General features: G+C 47.9%; 1 protein-coding gene and 1 pseudogene across 1 annotated transcript in view; one reads left to right on the forward strand and one right to left on the reverse strand.

Moving 5' to 3' along the window:
• The window catches only part of SLC39A11 (solute carrier family 39 member 11), a 541,921-nt gene that overhangs the window by 492,795 nt on the left and 33,612 nt on the right, over positions 1-15,514 (reverse strand). The gene's annotated exons all lie outside the window — the stretch shown is intronic.
• Positions 189-510, forward strand: LOC101043450 (cytochrome c oxidase subunit 6A1, mitochondrial pseudogene; annotated as a pseudogene).

Genomic DNA, 15,514 nt, shown 5'->3' on the forward strand with positions numbered 1-15,514 from the left:
GTGAAATGGTTGAAACAGTCAAGCTCTGAGGGATACAGGTCCACTGGAAGGTGGGGGGAGATTAAATGAACATCTTCATACTAAATAGCGAAACCCTGAACCGTCTTCTCCTGCTTGGCACACAGCGCTGATGGCCAAGTTCATAAAGCTGCAGGAACTGGTCAAGGTTGAAAACGGCAGCAGCTGCCATGTCTGGGGTTTCCTGCCTACAGGGTCGGTCCCACCCTCAGCTGGGGCAGCCTATATAGAATGGTGCCCATGGCGAGGAGGGCTCAGCTAGCATGTGGAAGGCCTTCGCCCACTTCGTCACACTCCCCAGGGTGGCAGTCAGCGTGCTGAATGTGTTTCTGAAGTCGCACTACGAAGAACACAAGACACCCAGTGTATCCCTACCCCATCTCCGCATCAGGTCCCAGCCCTTTCTCTGGGAAGATGGCAACCACACTCTATGCCATAAAACCCTGATGTGAATCCACTTCCAACTGGCTACGAAGATGAATAAAGAGAATCTGGACCACTACAAGGGCACTGGGGACCACTGTACTGCTTTGGACCACTAGTCTGCACACAGATCAGAAAAAGGATATGGGACCTTAAGCTCACCTTCCTTACTTGTATCAAATGATAGTTGACATACTGATGATCTTCTGCCCCTTCGATTATGGCAGGAGATGCCTTAAATAACTTAAAAAAAAACTGCAGGAGCCAGGTTGGGGGATTCTAGGGAAGCTGCCAGACCAATAAAAACAAGCGGAATTTAAGCGAAGCTCTCTGATCAAGTAATCCGGTCTCCATGTGGCAATCCTTCAGTAAATTCGCCACATGACAGCCATACCTGTGTGCAAAGAGCCTCCAAAAAGCATTTCAGTGCTTTGCTCTGAAATGTAATTCGTCAAGGACATCTGCAAAAAATCTTGAAAGACAGAAAAAAAAATCAGTAAGATGAAGACAACATGAACAAAAAGTGAAAGAAAACTAAAATAAATCCTTGAAAATAAATAGGATAAAGGAATCTAAAGGAAACAGATCATCAAGAAGTAGAAGAAAGTGAAAAAGAAGTGGTTTGTAGAAACTTGAGATTAAAATATTACATCCATGAAACAAGAGCAGAAGGCTACAAAAAGAGAATGTTTAGAGACCAGAACAAGTGCTTAAACACACAATAGCTGAAATAAAAAATATTCAATAGAGGCCATGCATGGTGGCCCACACCTGCAATCTGAGCATTTTGGCAGGCCAAGGCAGGCAGATTCCTTAAGGTCAGAAGCTCAAGACCAGCCTGGCCAACATGGCGAAACCCCATCTCTACTAAACACACAAAAGTTAGCCAGGCGTGGTGGCACACAGCTGTAATCCCAGCTACTGAGGCCTGAGAATCACATGAACCTGGGAGGTGGAGGTTGCAGTGAGCCCAGATGGTGCCACTACACGCCAGCCTGAGTGGCAGAGTGAGACTGCATCTCAAAAAAAGAAAAAAAAAATACAATTGTTGAAATTAAAAATTCAACAGAATGATTAGAAATATCACCCAGAAATTCAAACAAAATGACAAAGAGACAGAAAATAAAAGAGAAAAGCCAAGGGAACCAGAGAAGTGATCTGAGTAATGGAAGTGCCAGAAAGAGAGACCAGTGACAACAGAAGGGGAGTAATTAAAAAAAAATTCATGTAACAACATCTTTTAAAAATAAGAGACACACGTTTCCAGATTAAAAGAGCTCACTGAATGCAAAACACACAAATGATAAAGGAAAAATATCTATTCACACCAAAGCAGAGCCTGATGAAATTTTGTAACAACTGTAAGGAAGACGAGATTTTAAAAGGTTTTGGGAAAAGACATTGGACACACCCACATCAACACTGTAAGCCAGGATACAGCAGATAGATGTCGAAGATTCTGAGGGAAGAGGATTTCCAATGGGTGAATAGAATTCTATGCACAGCTAAACCATCAGTCAGAAGTGAGGGTAGAATAAAGGCATTTTTACCTAAGCACAGTGTTAAAAGATTGACCTTTGTCTTATCTATTTCTGCATAACAAGTCACGCCAAATTTCGGTGGTTGAAAAAAAGGACATTTATTATCTATTTTCCATGAGAAAGAAATTTGAGAGTGGCTTAGCTGGCAGTGGCTTCACTGGGTGGTTTGGTTTTGGATTTGCCATTAGGGAGTGCCTTAGTCTGTTTTCACATTGCTGATAAAGACATACCTGAAACTGGGTGATTTATAAAGAAAAAGAGGTTTAATGGCTTCACAGTTCCACGTGGCTGGGGAGGCCTCACAATCATGGTGGAAGGCAAGAGAGAATGAAAGCCAAGCGAAAGGGGAAACCCCTTATAAAACAATCAGATCTGATGAGACTTATTCACTGCCACAAGAACAGCATGCGGAAAACCTCCCCCATGATTCAGTTATCTCCCATAGGGTTCCTCCCACAACACGTGGGAATTATGGGAGCTACAGTTCAAGACGAGGTTTGGATGGGGACACAGCCATCTGAGTCTTGACAGAGGCTAAAGAATCCACCTCCAAGCTCATTCCTGTGGTTGCTGGCTGGAGGCTCCACCGTCCCATCCTATAGGACTGCTCAAGACAGGGCTCACGACCTTTCCTCGAAAGGAGAGGGGAAAGAGAGGAGAGGGGAGGTAAAAGGAAGGGAAGGGGGGGAGGAGACATCCTCCAAGATAAAAGGTACAGTGCTTTTTATATCCTAATCTCTGAAGTGACACACCATCATCCACCATATTCATTGATCATACAGATCCTGGTACAATGTTGGAGGGGCCGTGAAGGGTGTGAATACCAGGAGATGGGGTTTATTAGGGCTCATCTTGGATGCTGGCTACCACATACCCTTTCTCAAGAAACTCACAGAGATGATGCTCCATCAAAACAAAGAAGAAAGCCAGACAGAGAAAGAAAGCAAACAGAAAACAAACACTGGGAAGCAAGAAATAAATCCTCAGGGTAGGTCAGGTGCAGCGTCTCACGCCCGTAATCCCAGCGGTTTGGGAGGCTGAGGTGGGTGGATCACCTGAGGTCAGGAGTTCGAGACCACCCTGGCCAATATGATGAAACTCCATCTCTACTAAAAATACAAAAAATTAGCTGGGCATGGTGGTGCATGCCTATAATCCCAGCTACTTGGGAGGCTGAGGCAGGAGAATCGCTTGAACCTGGGAGGCGGAGGTTGCAGTAAAACGAGATCACGTCATTGCACTCCAGCCTGGGCAACAAGAACAAACCATCTCAAAAAAAAAAAAAAAAAGAAAGAAAGAAAGAAAGAAAGAAAGAAAAAGAAATCCTCAGGGTAATGGTGAAGAGAAATTACGAGATGAGAGCTGTGCAGCAGACTTCAAGAACAATGGTTTAGATTGAGCAGAAGGATAACGCTCTCCAGGAAGAATGCCTCCAAGCCATAAATGAATGTTGAATAAAGTTAGAGAAGATTTTTGACTCTGCAGAATTTAGGAATGAATCATTAATGGGTACATTAAAAAGCAAGTTAAAAAACTGGAGGGGCGGCGGGGGGGCTTACGCCTGTAATCCCAGCATTTGGGGAGGCTGAGGTGGGGAGATCATTTGCGATCAGGAGTTAGAGACCAGCCTGGCCAACATGGTGAAACCCTATCTGTACTGAAAATACAAAATTAGCTGGGCGTGGTGATGCATGCCTGTAATCACAGCTGCTTGGGAGACTGAGGCAGGAGAATTGCTTGAACGCAGGAGGCAGAGGTTGCAGTGACCCGAGATCATGCCACTGCACTCCAGCCTGGGTGACAGAGTGAGACTCTGTCTCAAAAAAAGAAATTTTTTTTTTTTTTTTTTTTAACAAAGAGGTAATCATTAACTTCAGGGAAAAGAAAAGAGTCTACAAGAAAAAAAGAGGCCAGCAAAGCACAGTGCCTGGGTCAGCTGTAAATAATGTTGACATTGTTAGAGTCATGCAAACACTGACCACTGACCTGAAAAAAATGATGCTAACTGATGCGGTGTGGTCGTCCCCCCACACCCAAAATCTTATCTTGAATTAGAATTCCCATCATCCCCACATGTGGTTGGAGGAACCTGGTGGGAAGTCACTGAGTCACGGGGGCTGTTTCCCCTGTGTTATTCTCGGGACAGTGAGGGAGTTCTCGTGAGATCTCATGGTTTTATAAGCATCTGGCATTTCTCTTGCGGGCACTTATTTTCTCACCACCCTGTGAAGAAGTGCCTGCTGCCATGATTGTAAGTTTCCTGAGGCCTCCCCACCCATGCAGAATGGAGTCAGTTAAACCTATTTCCTTTATTAATTACCCAGTCTCGGGTATTTCTTCATAGCAGTGTGAGAATGAACTAACACAGTAACTATATTGGAAGGAAAGGGAGTAGGAAGTTCATCGTATAAGTGCTGAGCTGGGGATCTTTCATAGGAAGCCAAGAGTCCGAAACAGGAAAATCAAGAAATAGAAATGTAAGCGTGCCATTTAGAAAACATAGAGGTAAATTCAGCAACAGAAATAAAACAAAGAAGTGAAAGGTCTTGTCCTTAGGGAATATATCAGAGGTGGAGAAAAATGAAGCAGGAGTCTGCTGGGGGTTTTGTTGTTGTTGTTGTTGTTTAGACGGATTCTCGCTCTGTTGCCAGGCTGGAGTGCGGCAGCGTGATCACCGAAACCTCTGCCTCTCAGGTTCAAGCAATTCTCCTGCCTCAGCCTCCCGAGTCGCTGGGACTACAGGTGCATGCCACCACGCCCAGCTTATTTTTTGTATTTTTAGTAGAGACAGGGTTTCACCATGTTGGCCAGGATGGTCTCGATCTCCTGACATAGTGATCCGCCCGCCTTGGCCTCCCAAAATGCTGGGATTACAGGCGTGAGCCACCGCGCCCAGCCATGGTCAGCTGTTTTTCATCAGAAGTCTAATCCTGCCATTTGGCTTGATAAAAATAAAATTTCAAATAAAAAGACTTTACTGGTCAAACAGATCATTCGACTGGTTTGTACTAAAGATTAGCATCTATTTTACTATCTGGACCTCAAATTATAGAGAATTATGTAATTTTAGAAGAAATTAACCAGGATGAGTCATTTGAGCCCACTAGGCAGTGTCTATCTACTCAGGGCTACAGAGCTACTTTCCCTCCCACCCCACTAAAGAAATGCATCTGGCCAAGTGTGATGTCTGTAATCCCAGCACTTTGGGAGGCCAAGGCGGGTGGATCACCTGAGGTCAGGAGTTTGAGACCAGCCTGGCCAATGTGGTGAAACCCTGTCTCTACTAAAAATACAAAAATCAGCCAGACACATTGTCATGTGCCTGTAATGCCAGCTACTTGGGAGGCTGAGGCAGGAAAATCGCTTGAACCCGGGAGATGGAGTGCAGTGAGCTGAGATCACCCCACTGCACTCCAGCCTGGGCAACAGAGCAAGACTCCATTTAAAAAAAAAAAAAAACGAAAGAAATGCATCAAATGTTCATGAAGTGATGGACCATTAATTGCTTTGTGATCAACTGCCAGTTTTGTGACAAGATACTGAAACAGGAACAAAACCAGTTTCAGACATGACAACCCTTGATAGCCTCTCTCCTCAATAGGCTATAAGATTCCATGAACAAACACTGGATTTCTGAAAGACCCGCAAAGGGCAGGAAGACACTAAAGCAATGACTGCCCTGCATGATTTCTGAACACTGGCAAAGGGTGTCAGGCCTGGGGTAGGCTTCTGAGTTCCCTCGCCCTGAGAAGACACAGTCTAAAGTTGGATTGCATAGGCCAGGCACAGTTGTTCACACCTGTAACCCCAGCATTTTGGGAGGCCGAGGTGGGAGGATTGCCTGAGGCCAGGAGTTGAAGAACTGGGCAACATGGTGAAACTCCGTCTCTACTAAAATAAAAAAAATTAGCTGGGTGTGGTGGTGGGTGCCTATAATTCCAGCTACTCGGGAGGCTGAGGCAGGAGAATTGCTTGAACCTGGGAGGTGGAGGTTGCAGTGAGCTGAGATGGTGCCATTGCACTCTAGCCTGGGTGACAAGAATGAGACTTCATCTCAAAAAAAAAAAACTGTTTAAATTCTGTTTAAATGGGCTTATGATTGAAGGAGCACTAAAGTGAGTTCTTTTGCAGGATCACTCTGTGAGGCCATGCCACATCTCCCCAGTCCCCTGCTGTGTCAGGTCATGTTAGGGTCCTACAACGTCCTTACCTGTCTCTACTGGGGGTAGGACACCTCCCAAGCCTTGAATCTATTCCACAGAGTCCAGTGTTCCAGCAGGCTAGAAACAAAGGCTAGAATTGTCAGGCTTTGCAACCCCAAGTCAAAGGTCTTGCCAGGGTGTCCGAAGATTGAGTGTCTGAAGTGGTACAGAGAAATTAGGTTTTAGTAGCAGGTACAGGGACAATCTGTCAGACCTGGCTGCTGGAGAGTGAGGTGGGAGAGAGGGGGGAGCGGGGAGGGAGGGAGGAGGAGGAGGAGGAGGAGGAGGAAGAGGAGGAGGAGCAGCCGTTTGTGGGCTGTGAGGGGGAGAGGAGACACATGAATGACTCTGGGGTGGGAGGGGGCCTCCCACTCCCCCTCACCAGGCCGGCCATCTGCTCTGGGGCCTCAGGCAGGTGGGTACCATGAAGCTTGGGGACTGGCAGCCCAACCAGCAAAAAAAGCCAACAAGCTGGCTCCCCTACAAAGGAGCAAGAAGAAGCCACCAGGGAACTCTTACTTTTGGAAAGAGGCCAGGTCTCATCACGCCGGCCTCACCTGGCTGAACAAAGTCCCTCCAGGCCCTGTGAATGAAACCCGTTCCGATGCCCATGGGCTCCGAGGAGTCATTATCCTATGTCAAAGAGGAAAAACCCACCCTTTCAGCCTTGCAGAAACTTTTGTAGCACTCAGCAAAAGCATCATTTGCAGCTTTGGCATGCAGCCTCCAATCAGACACTAAACGCGCCCCCCCTCCCCCGCTCTGCCCCATAGCTTTTCAAGGTTATTTTCCAAATCCATTTCTCTTTACGGAATCCACTCCCTTCACAGAATTCACATCTGCCCTCAATGGCCTCTCACCTGGGTCTCTAGCAATCTCATGCCTGCTCTTTCCAAGAAAGGCACCCTGATCTCAGAGGAGATTATCTTTGCCAGAGAGAGGAAAGCCCCCGTGAGAAGGGGAGACAGAATCTGGGTTCCAAGGCCCTGCCATCATCCTGATTCTAACAGGGCAGCATCACATCCCCAGACTGGCAGGAGGATGGGGAGGAGAGTGAAAAAAGAAAGGCCTTGGGGTGGCTGTTGGGGCCCCATCCTCCAGGGCCTGGTGCGGAGCTCACAGAAGCCGCCCCAGGAAGTGAGTTCTGTGCACTCACCCCACCCTGGGGCCAGTTAAGGAACTGCAGCCTCTTTGGAAACGTAATTGAAATATATCAGCAGCAGTGGCTGGATTCACTACTGGTGTTTGCTTCTTCTGGCAGGGCAGAGGCCCTTCAGCAGCAGAAATTCCTGACTCAGAGAGAGACAGAGAGACAAACAGGCTCTGCGATGAGAGAGGCTGCTCAGCATGAAGACCCACCCACCCCGAACCCGTGACAACGCTGGGCCAACATCTCCCCTCGGAAATCCTCTCCTGTGGGTCTGCGCCTCCCCAAAGCCCTATTAAATTTTAAATATTCTGTGGCCCGTTAGGGAGGTGCTACTGCTTGGGTCACGAGCATGAGAAGAATAGCACTGAGGAGAATTTCCAGAGCAAGGAGGGGCTCTCCGTTCAGCTAGGACAGGGTGGGAGCCTCACCCAGGTACCCGGCTGCTGGCGACACACAGGAACAGAGACCCCAAGAAGGAGAAGGCCAGTATGGTCAACTCTGGCCATGATTAAATTGGATTCTGACCTTCGTTGCTCTAATTACAACGAAGAACCTAATTACTGGTTCTGGCCCATTTGTGTAGTTGCTGGCCTTTACAAGCTGTGAAACACCCATTCTGCAGGAGACAGTACATCCTGCCAAAGGGAAGCGAGGTGAGGTGTCTAACCCGCTATCTTACTAGGAGAGGAGAGGGAATTGAAGGGGATTTTCTTTATCAGAGAGAAAACTCTGGTTCCATCTGCTCATGGAACAGAGACTCCCAGGCCCCACGGCTGCACAAACCCTGCTCAGAGTGCCTTCTGCCCAGGGAACAGGGCTCCCAGGCTGATGGAGTACTGTGTGAGTCCACAGCCTCCTCCCTGGAGGAGGAGAGCTCCCGAGTTGCTTGTGGCCTGACCCAGGACCGTCTTTCCCCATCCTGATCTGAAGTTCCTTCACATCCAAAACGAGACAGTTTAACTCTCAGTGGTTGTCAGCTCTAGCTCACATGAAAATCAACTAGGGGAGCTTGAAAATTATCTGGGCCCCATGCCAAAAATGAAATGAGACTCGCTAAGGACGGAGCCAGGGTACCCTTTGTTTTCAAACTCCCAGGGGATTCTCCCGAGCAGCAGCCTGGTCTCCAAGCCCTGACACAGGTGATGTCAGAGGGGCGTTCTGCTGCTGTGACTCTATAAATCCCCCCCAGCAGCAGCTCCTCTTTTGGGGAAGAGGCTGCTCTTCTGAATAGGCTAATCAGGCAATTCGGCATTTGGTGGTGGGTTGTAGGGGGGAGTCACACACACACCAGGAGAGCACCAAGTACTTCTTGTCACTTGTCATTATGGAACAGAGAGGAAAAGGGTTCTTCTAGGAGGCCTGGATGATTGTCAGAGCTTCAGAGAAACTGGAAACAATACAGAACTCAACCACAAAGACGTTCTGAGGATGGGAGAGTAACTGCCTGAAGAAGGGCTTGAAACAATTGTGGACCGGGCACGGTGGCTCACACCTGTAATCCCAGCACTTCAGAGGTTCGAAGCTGGGGGGGGCGGTGGTGGATCACGTCAGCCCATGAGTTCAAGTCGATCCCAGGCAACATAGTGAGACCCTATCTCTACCAAAAAAAAAAAAAAAATTTTTTAATTCGGCAGGCATGCTGGTGCGTGCCTGTAGTCCTAGCTACTCCGGAGGCTGAGATGGGAGGATCGCTTGAGTACAGGAGCTCAAGGCTGCAGTGAGTGGTGATCGTGCCACTGAACTTCAGCCTAGGCAATGGAATGAGATACTGTCTCAACAACAACAAACAATTGCAGCTATTCATCAGGGGAGGGGAGTGTCTGTCTTCTATTGTAATCAACCTCTAAGAATGATTAAGGAAGGTGGGAGCCCCATTCGCCAATGATTGTTGCTCTGCATAATTATCCTCAGGATTTGGTAGTTAAGCTGTCATTGCTAGCTGTGTGGCCTTGGGCAGGGTCCTTAACTTCTCTGTGCCTTACTTGCTTCATTCACAAAAGGGGGGATTCATAATGCTGATGGTGCTTCATAGGATTACAAGTGAGTTAATAGAAATCATTAAATGAGTTAATAGAAAACATCCAGCACCGTGCTTGGCACACAATAAGCACAGAATAAGCACAGAACATGTGTTGGAAATTACTCAGGGAATTACTCATAGGGAAAATTACTCATAGGGAATCCATGGCTAAGTAAGTTGGGAAACACTGGGTTAAAGATCAACTGGGTGTCCGCGTGTCCTCATTCATAAGTGGGAGTTGAAAATGAGAACCCATAGACACAGGGAGGGGACATCACACACCATGGCCTGCCGGGGGTCGGGGGCTAGGGGAGGGATAACATAAGGAGAAACGCCTCATGGGGTGATGGATGCAGCAAACCACCATGGCACGTGTATACCGATGTAACAAACCTTTGCATTCTGCGCATATATCCCAGTATAACAATAATAATAAAAAAAAAGATCAACAGGTGTCTTTACTGAAAGATTTCTCAAAATGCCAATGTTACTAACGATAAAGGCATATGCCACAAAGGTTGAGAGATTTAAATGAGATAAAAAAAGAAAAAAAAAAAGCGTGTGAAACACTCAGTGCGCCCTGCACGTAATGGATCTTATAACAAGCATGTGAGACCGGGCATGGTGGCTCACACCTGTGATCCCAGCACTTTGGGAGGCTGATGCCAGCAGATCACTTGAATTCAAGACCAGCCTGGACAATGTGACAAAACCCCATCTCTATACAAAATACAAAAATTAGCCGGCATAGTCCCATTGACTTGGGAGGCTGAAATGGGAGAATGGCTTGAGCCTGGGAGGTCGGAGTTGCAGCTAGCCAAAATCACACCACTGCATTCCAGCCTGGTAGACACAGTGAGACTGTCTCAAAATATGCGTGTGCGTGCGTGTGCATGCGTGTGTGTGTGTGTGTGTGTGTGTATGCGCGCGTGTATCTGCAAGACATGGGGTGAATGCCCACCTGTGCAGCGTTCCCCAGAGTTGCCTGTTCCCTGTGCTTTTTCTTTCCTTCTCTTTTCTGGAGACAGAGTCTCACTCTGTCCCCCAGGCTGGAGTGGAGTGGTGTGATCTCAGCACACTGCAACCTCCGCCTCCCAGGTTCAAGCGATTCTTGTGCCTCAGCCACCCGAGTAGCTGGAATTGCAGGTCACACCACCATACCTAGCTAATTGTTGTATTTTTAGTAGAGATGGGGGTCTCACCATGCTGGTCAAGCTGGTCTCGAACTCCTGGGCTCAAGGGATCCACCTGCCTTGACCCCGCAAAGTACTGGGATTACAGGTGTGAGCCACCACGCCCAGCTGATTTTTCTACAGAGCGTCTTGCTCTGAGAATTAGTGGTCCAGGAAGCACACTCTGGAAAAAGTCACAGCAGGAGAGAGCCTCAAGTTTTGCAACTCTGTCACCATGGCACCGAAAAAGAGAAGCTGGATCAGATAAGAGCAGCAGGGAGGCGGTTATCAGGAAGAATGTACTGCCAGAGAAGAGCTGGGACAGACAGTGGAGAAGCTGGGGACTCCTCTCCTCCAGCTTTCACACCCTGTGCAGGAAGGGGCATGAATACGAGATTCAGAAGAGCTGATTTGACTCTTGACTTTGCCACTCCCTTGCTGGGTGGCCTTGGGCTTCCCTTGCTGGTTGACCTTGGGCAAGTCACCTGTCTTCTCTGAGCCTGGTGTCTTTACTTGGATAATAATGGGATGTAGGCTAGGAACCTGAGAATGTCTAAGATCCCTTCTGGCTCCTGGATTTTATGTCTATATGCATTTCTGCCAAAATGCGAGAGAGAAGAAACAAAGGGAATCATATCTAGATCATAGTGTCTTCTAACCATGATTCCTGTTTCTAGACTTGTTTAGGGGTGGTTTCCAAAGAGTTCCTAATGCCTACTCACCCACTTGGCCAATGTATTCCCTGAGGGTTGAGGCTGCTAATAGAGAAAAATGGTGACATACCGTGCCAGACTCATAGCTGTTGGGGGTGGGAGAGAGAGAGGAAGAAAGATCCTCATTTGAATTCCTTGTGTTTTTGAAAAGACTATTACATTGATTATACCAAATGCCACCACCGCCCCCCCACCCCGTTTTTCTTTTGAAACAGAGTCTTGCTCTATCACCTAGGTGGGAGTATAGTGGCATGATCTGGGCTCACTGCAACCTCCACCTCTCAAGCTCGTGAGATTTTCCCATCTCAGCCCCTCAACTAGCTGGAACTACAGGTGTGCACCACCATGCTTGGCTAATTTTTTTAATTTTTTTGTAGAGATGAGTTCTCACTATATTGCCCAGGATGGTCTCAAACTCCTGGGCTCAAGTGATCCTCCTTCCTCAGCCTCCCAAAATGCTGGGATTACATGCGTGAGCCACTGTGCCCAGCCCTCAAATTTTTAAACGACAATATGGTGACTGCATTCCATATTCTCCAAACTACACATCAGGACCCACGGCATCAGAAAGGCTTTTCCATGCTGACATTTCCATTTGAGTAAAATGTGGATGGTTTGTGGGGTACAAGGGAAAGAACAGCTAAAAACAGGAGTGTCCCTGGAAATCAAGGTACTATGATCACCATGCTGAGCATCTTCTCCCTCCACCCTGCCTCCTCCACTCCCGGAAATCTCACGTTCTCCATGGCAGGAGCACTGACCATATCTCATCAATAGAGATGGCAAACCTCACGCTGGCATTCCCAAAAAGATGATAAAAACCACATTGGATGCTCGCATTGGTATCTTACACTCCCAAACACATCCAATCCTCCCCCCAGGGCTCTCTTGCTTTCCTCCAGGCTTAATTGCGATACTTACTTTCACTAAATTGATTGCAGAGTAAATTTCTCCTATTTAATTTATTAAGCCATTCAGAGACATAATGACCTATTTGGGAGTTGTGTCTTCCCTGTGGAGTTCCTAGACTATGAACTTCTCTTGGCAAGAGTGAACTGGACCGCCGCTCCCCATGGAAAGGGCTGGACACTGGCCTGGCCCTTTGTCCTGTTCCTTTTCTTAATTTCCTGCCACCTTTTGTCTCTCTGATAACTGCTGACAGAAGGAAGGGTGCCATTTAATTGCTTTAAAGATATCAAACAAGCCAGTTGGAAGGTTATCTCCGCCCCAACCCCTCTATTTTTCTGGCTCAAGATTTTGCTACTTAGTTACTAATCAAGCTGCCTAGGAAGAAGAGGCAGCCCCATGTGGATTACAGCTCAGACTTCATTCAGCAGATGGAGGGGAAAGTCAAAATAGCCTGGGGGGATCCAGGGCGGAATAGGAACTTGAGGTTGGCCTCTGAGTGCAGGTGGCCCCCCAAGCGGCTCTTCGGAGGCCTCCAAAAGTGGGGAGGTGAGAGAGGAGGAGGCATACATTATCTAGACAAAACCAACAATCATCCTAGATGACACATTTCTGCTGTCAAGGTCAATGTTGTTCAGAGCCCACTCAGCCAGCTGCCGTTAAGACAGGTGTGCCTAACGTAGGTGGATCAGTACATTCTCCAGGCTGGGCCTGCCCTATGCGATAAGGAGGGGAAGAATTGACAAAGAAAGTGCATGGAGGGGGATGTTGTTTTATTTGCTCATCCACATTAAAGACCATACCGGGTGGTGCGTGGTGGTGGCTCACTCCTGTAATCCCAGGATATTGGGATTATTCAGCCTATTCAGGAGTCCGAGGTGGGCAGATCACTTTAGGTCAGGAGTTCAAGACCAGCCTGGCCAAGATGGTGCAACCCCATCTCTACCAAAATTATAAAAATTAGCCAGTCATGGTGGCACCTGCCTGTAGTCCCAGCTACTCGGGAGGCTGAGGCAGGAGAATCTCTTGAACCCTGAAGGCAGAGGTTGCAGTGAGCCAAGATCATACCATTGCACTCCAGCCTGGGCAACAAGAGTGAAACTCCATCTCAGATAAATAAATAAATAAATAAATGTACATAGAGAGGCCGGGCACAGTGGCTCAGGCCTGTAGTCCCGGCACTTTAGGAGGCTGAGGCAGGTGCATCACCTGAGGTCAGGAGTTCGAGACCAGCCTGGCCAGCATGGCAAAACCCTGTCTCTACTAAAAATATAAACATTAGCCAGGTGTGGTGGCAGGCACCTGTAATCCCAGCTACTCTGGAGGCTGTGGCAGGAGAATTGCTTGAACCTGGGAGGCGGAGGTTGCAGTGTGCTGTGATTGCACCATTGCACTCCAGCCTGGGCAATAAGAGCAAAACTCTATCTCAAAAAAAAAAAAAGAAAAAAAAAAAAAGGAAAGAAGGAAGAAAAGAAAAGAAAAAAAAAGAACAGGACTTCTTTAAACATGGCATACTTAGTTATGGGTGTCCTCGCCACACAGAAAAACTCCCTGGACATCGATGACTTCATCCGCTCTGACTGGTAGATAATCCGCATTTCCCGACACCCTGGCTCTTCACTTCAAAAGGGTTAGCTTTCCACCACACGAGCAAAGACCCTTAGGACACATGAGACATACTCCCAGCTGAGCATCTCCCCCGAGGTAAGCAGCTGCTTGGGCCGCTGGGCCATCCTTGCCCTACTCCCCTCCCATGGTGCCCACACTGAGCCCTGCAGTGCTGGCAGAAGGTGGTCTTCAGCTCGTCTGCAGAGCAAGTCTGAGTCTACATGCAGTAAGCATAAGGCAGTTCTCCTCTGGGACATGACTCTTCGGTAGAGTCGGCATCTTCCCGGGCAGTTGCTCCCCCAAGCCTATCAGCCACCTCTTTCAGCTCTGAGTAGTTCCAATTTGTTACCTTGCAGGTGACGTTGTGTACACAGGGGCACGTGTTGCAGGCGAAGCAGCAGCAGTGCTGGCCGCCGTCCATCACTAGCCCATTCCCACAGCCAGGGTAGAACAGCAGCAGCATCTCGGACTCTGCTGGCTCCAGTTATTTAGTTATTTATTTGTTTATTTTAATGAAACATAAACCTGCTGGGTGCAGTGGTTCACGTCTGTAATCCCAGCACTTTGGGAGGTAGACGCGGGCGGATCACAAGGTCAGGAGTTCCAGACCAGTCCGGCCAACATAGTGAAAGCATGTCTCTACGAAAAATACAGAAAATCAGCCAGGTGTGGTGGTGTGTGCCTGTAGTCCCCGCTGCTCAGGAGGCTGAGGCAGGAAACTTGCATGAACCTGGGAGGTGGAGGTTGCAGTGAGCCAAGATCTTGCCATTGTACTCCAGCCTGGGTGACAGTGTAAGACTGTCTCAAAAAAAAAAAAGAAAGAAAAGAAAAGAAAAGAAAAAGAAAAGAAAGGAAGGGAGGGAGGGAGGGAGGAAAGAGAAAGAACGAACAAACATAAATTTGGTATTAACCGTTTGAGAACTTTTAAAAGATAACATGGTACAAAGGAAAGGAATTTGAGGGCAGAGTGGGCACTTCCTAGCTCTTCCTTCTTTTCCTGGAAACCAGTCAGGTTACTGGTTTTAAACTGGAGGTGTCAACAGGCATTGTAGCAACTGTGTGACCAGAGGATGTGAGATCCCCTGAGCACAATTCCACGATGCCCTCCTGATACTACTATTACCTCTCTGCTTCTTCTTCCCACTAGCAGTGAGCAGAGACACAGCCTCTTCTAGTGAGGTATGACCCCAGCCCTTCCACCTTGCATGCACATGTCTAAAAGAGATGCTGGTTCCCAGATTGACTGCTGGACTTAAGGCAATTGTAGCTCAATTTCCATCTCGCCCTGAGCTCCAGGATGCCAAGATTTAAGACCTATCATGACCAACGTCTCAGAAACAGATGGAAGTCCCTGATCCCCCTCCTACAGTGGGTACCCCAAGATACAGTTTGACCCAGATAGAAGAGAGCAGCTGGCGGCTGCTGTACCCAGTGGTTCCCTTCCCATGTCACACTCATCTATCTCTAGAGCTCATCCCACCTGCAACACAGCTGCTGGACTTTTACTTTTCCCTGGTGAATTGGAAATCAAATAATTGGATGGGCAGATCAAGGCAGCTCAGCTCACAGAGAAAGCTAGTCGGGCTTTGCCTGCTGTTTTCCCATCCTCTAAAACTGTACTGAGGATGATGTGTGTGTGTGTGTGTGTGTGTGTGTGTGTGTGTGTGTGCGCGCGCGCACGTATTTGGAGGAGGCTGAGGAAGGGGAGGCTGCAGCATTATGACTTATTAAACTATTGGAAAAGAGGCTGAATCACCACAG

Source organism: Saimiri boliviensis, chromosome 17, assembly GCF_048565385.1.
Source record: "Saimiri boliviensis isolate mSaiBol1 chromosome 17, mSaiBol1.pri, whole genome shotgun sequence".
Classification (NCBI taxonomy): Eukaryota; Metazoa; Chordata; class Mammalia; order Primates; family Cebidae; genus Saimiri; species Saimiri boliviensis.